Here is a 4,661-nt window from a genome sequence, read left to right as displayed (position 1 = left end):
GTCCCACTAAGCCAATGGGATAACTCGTGTTCAAATAATGCCTGTAAAATTTGATGCAAGGAGCACTTAAACACATGCTCTCTCTTCCTCAGAGCACACTTGCTGGCATTAGCGGGACTTAGCAGGCACACAAACTCTTTCCTGACAATACACACAGGAAGAATTACTGCACAAGGCATGCGTCTCTCCAGAGAGAGTTCACAGCTGTGCTACCCTCCCCACCTCTCATACCCCTGTGCCCAGAGCCTCATGGAAGTGAGTTTGCTCTTTGCAAGCTCCTCTCTTATCTGTGCCCAGCATCTGCCTCATGCGGCTGTGTCCTCTTATCTTGGTAGGCCTGGCCTGCATGCTGAGCTTCTGCTGGAGAAGTACAGACCTGGGTGTTTGGCACCCCTGCCAACCTCAGTGCTGTTACAAGGTGCCTGCAGGCCTTGTCTGGGGTTTCACAGACTAGCCAGGTGCTCTACCACCTCCAGTAGGATCTTGATAGCAGTGATACCATTTACATATCTCAGTGGAGCTGTGCCAATTAAAACCCATGAAGGATCTGATGTCTTAACTTATCCTTGATTGGCTGTGAGCATATCTGCAAGCCTAATTGTGCTCCAGTGTCAGGTACACCTTTCCACAAACACACATACGTTCAATTCATCGGTATGGTTGTTCCACTCTTTGGTCAAAATACAATATATGCTATATTTTTGTGACATAGGAAAGGCCTTCGCACTGGCTGTAAAGAGGGACCTGGGGAACGATTCACCTCTGAAAGAAACAAAGTGTTGCTTTTTCTGTTGTACCACTTAAGCCAACAGATGAGCAATTTTGAGGCTTCCTATTGTGCCCTAGAGTACGTTTTGATATTGCATTTTAAGGCATTGCGCTGTTTAAATAGAAGATATAGTCAGTTCTGAAATGTTTTGTCCCTTCTTGGAGAAAAGGAGCCTTGCCACCGGGATGCGACAAGCCCATGGCACAACCTCCTGGAAGGGGTGTAAGCAGACTTGAAGAAGCCCTGACAGAAGTGGCCGAGCCAGCTCATCTGTTCTGTGCCAGACAAAAACAGGGTATTTCTCTTAGTGCGACTTACTGGAGTGACAAGCCAGCCGTAAGCCAGGTATCCTATTTGTATCGCTCTTGCTCTCTATGCCTAATTTCCTCGTTTTTTATGCTACATAGGTGATTATTTATCCATGTGTGAAAATTGGAATACGATGCAGTCATGCTGCTCTGATAGGATTTTGGAGAATGAGACCCACGGCTCTTACTGCCTTGGCCTTGTGAAATTTTGGGACAGCTGCAAGACTGCAAGTGCCATGTTTTCAACTTGGATTTGTTTGCAAAGCATGTTTTGAAACTGTGCTCCTTGGCATTGGAGCCTGACACTTGTTAGCCTTACTTTAAAAAATGTGTATATATAAAGACTTAACAAACTCACTGAACACAGCTGGAGGAACTGATTTCTCAGGAGACCCCATAAAGAGAGAAATTACACAGCAAGGTTATTAACAGAAAGGCATCAAGGTCATTTAGTTATTGCTGCAGTCCTTTGGATTTAAAGGAGACTGCAAAACTTGAAATGATTGGAAATACTGTAGCTTATAAAATGTGCTACCTGGCCAGCTTGTGATGTACCACTGCAAAAACTTTGTGTATTACTTGAATGCCATTTCAGTCAGGGAAACCAGGCCAAAGGAACTTGAAGCTTCATTGTTGATCTGCACCTAATGATTCCTACCTAGTATGTCTGGCAAGGTAAACATCCCAGTAATCAGAAATTTTAGCTTGAGTTTTTCAATGGAAAGGGTTTGTGGATTTCCTATACTCATATCTGTACTGGCAAGGGTATGAGGGGAAAATAAATACAGAGAAAAAGTAAGGAGATAACCAAAACATCATTAATACTGCAACCTCTGAGCTGCTGAACTAATTTTATATTTTCAGAATGTGATATTTGAAGAGACCTCTCCCATACACATCTGTGGCAGGCATAATGCTAGAGTGACATTGAGTGGCCAAATATTAAAATTTTAATGGACGAATGTAAAGAAAAGGCATGCTACTGTAAACACGTTGGCAAGGTGAACCTGTGTTAAGTGCATATATGCCTGTTTCTTTAATAGATAAAATAAAAAGCTTTGCAGAAAAAAAATACTGGCAAACCACGCTGTATTTAAGTGAGCTATTCAGAACTTACAGCTGCTGAAAAAGAAAGATCAGAGCAAACCTCTGAGCTGAGGCAGAGGGAGATGCAGTGGAAAATGTGAGCAACTTTACAAAAAAGTTCAGAGGTAGCAAGAAACCTGTCTAGCCCAGTTGAGAGTAAAAATACATGGCTGCAAGGAAGTAAAATGGTGTAAAAGTACAGAATCTACCAAGCTACAGATAAATAATTCTTTCTGAAAAGGCAAAAGCAGTATTTAGTGGAAAGCCTAAAGCTCTGGGACTTGCTTTTTTTGGATGCATCTACACTAACTTCAGAGCACAAGCCTAAGCTCAAACTTGCCTCATGTTTGGACATAAGACTGTGCTCAGGGCCTTGGGTGAGCTCCATCTTGGGGAGGAGGAAGGGAGTCAGAGCTGGCTCAGTCCTTTAATATAACCCCAACAGTATCATACCCCGCACGGCACATGAGCCTTTGCCTTCTCCCATATCCTTATAATTCTGCATGGAAACAGCTCCCTCCCAACAGGCTTAACATCACATCCCACAAAACCCTGCTAGATGTGTGGTGTGCTGAGTCTGAGGTGGTCCAGCCTGCTCAGCAGCAGCATGTGTGCAGCCTGCTCCAGGCACTCTGCAGCCTTTTGGAAAAAAAAGGGTGCTACTGGTTTAACCAGGGTGCTATTTCTGTTTCTTTTTTTTTTTCCCTTAGGTTTTATCACACCATCATGGAAGGTTTGGCCCAGCAGGGTGTGCAGCCAGCCTGCAAAGTGCTGAGGAGCTCTTGGGCCTCACCACCTTCCTCTGCAGCAAGGCCTGGGTCTTGGGCATGCCTGTGGCTTGGGTATGGTGCTACAGCCTCCACAGAGCTGTGGTGCCAAAGGAGAACACACAGGGACTCTACTAGAAGGTATTTTCCTCAGCAACTACTTTGCTCTGTGGCTGTGACTGGACACGTGAGGCCTGGTATGCTGACAGGAAAGAGGGCTGATGCCAGGCCCTGGTGATAGTTTGGGTAGGTGGGCATTGCTTTCCCTGCCTGCAAGAGCTACGGCTGGGAGTCATAGAATCATTAAGGTTGGAAAAAATCTAAGGTTCTAAAAATCTAGTCCAACTGCCAGCCCATCCCCGCCATGCCCACTAACCATGTCCCTCAGTGCCACATCCACACGGTTCTTGAGCACCTCCAGGAATGGTGACTCTATCACTTCCCTGGGCAGCCTGTGCCAGTGCCTCACTGCTCTTTCTGAGAAGAAGTTTTTCCTAATATCCAACCAGGAAGCTCTCCTGTGAACACACGTAAGGAAGTGGCCCAGCTGTCAGAGATCTTCCGAGGAGAGAGAAGGACAAATGCTGACCCAAACAGATGTTAGTATGGCGTCTTAAACACAGGTACTTGTTTGAGGCATTCCAACACTAATGATGAACACGGTACAAATAACTAGATGTGGCATCAGTGACCATGAAGCTCACTGAATGTCCTGTCATTGAATTTCTGGCTAATAATACTTGAGAGAGTTTGAAGCTCTGTCAGTAAATTGTACTCTATATCACTTTATTAACCTGGTGCTGGACACCTTCCAGCTGGACGCTTTTCTCGGTGGCCACCACATGCAGCTGCAGTACCTGGGAGAAGGAGAAGATAAGGTTGGACCAGAATTCCTCAGTGGAGCATTTTTCCAACACACAGAGCCAGTTTGTCCAAATCAGAAGTGAATCAGTTTGCAGGACGCCCTGGGAGGGCAGACAGAAGGCAGTGCCATGCAGAAGGTCCCAAGCAGCTGATGCTCAGGGCAGCAGGCGCTGCCAGGTCCCTGCCTGACTCCAGCAGAGCACCTGGCTGCCGCTGACAAGGGAGAGGTGTGAATACATGGGGTGACAGCTACTGCTGGAGGAAAGTGGGAGCAGATGCTGCCCTAACTCTCTGGCCTGGGTGCAGGTTGCAGTGAGCCCTGGAAGTGCTCTGAGCAGCGGCTGGCACCAGGTAAGCCAAGATCCTCCCATTCTTCCAGCTGAATGGCACTGAACAAGGAGCCTCAGAGCACAAGCTATTAGATAGCAATTTCCTTGACAAAGCCTCTATGTTAATTCAGTACAGACTACTTACAGAATTTCCCTTCTCTGAGAAAATTTCAACTTTTACAGAGAAATGGTGCTCGGTCTTTTTTTTTTTCCTCCTTCCTTTTCAGAACTTCAGAAGTTACCTCAAAAATTCCCCGAAGCCTTAATAATAAAGATTCTCTGTTGTGTGCCAGGATGTAATGTACAATATAAAATTTTTACATTTGATGCTTAGCGCAGTTAAATTTACCACAGTGCTTCACATTCAATATATACCGAGAATTCCAGCGAAATCACACGCTGTTCAATGAGAGATTTATCATGGGGTGCTTAACAATGAATTATTTAAGAGTACCTAATGTATCATGGTTTCCTGAGAGCCTAATGCGTGCGTGTGTATATACTTATACATAAAATACCTGTGAGCCATTATAGAATA

The sequence above is a fragment of the Numida meleagris genome, chromosome 2 (genome assembly GCF_002078875.1).
Source record: "Numida meleagris isolate 19003 breed g44 Domestic line chromosome 2, NumMel1.0, whole genome shotgun sequence".
Lineage (NCBI taxonomy): Eukaryota > Metazoa > Chordata > Aves > Galliformes > Numididae > Numida > Numida meleagris.
This window is presented reverse-complemented; position numbering follows the sequence as displayed.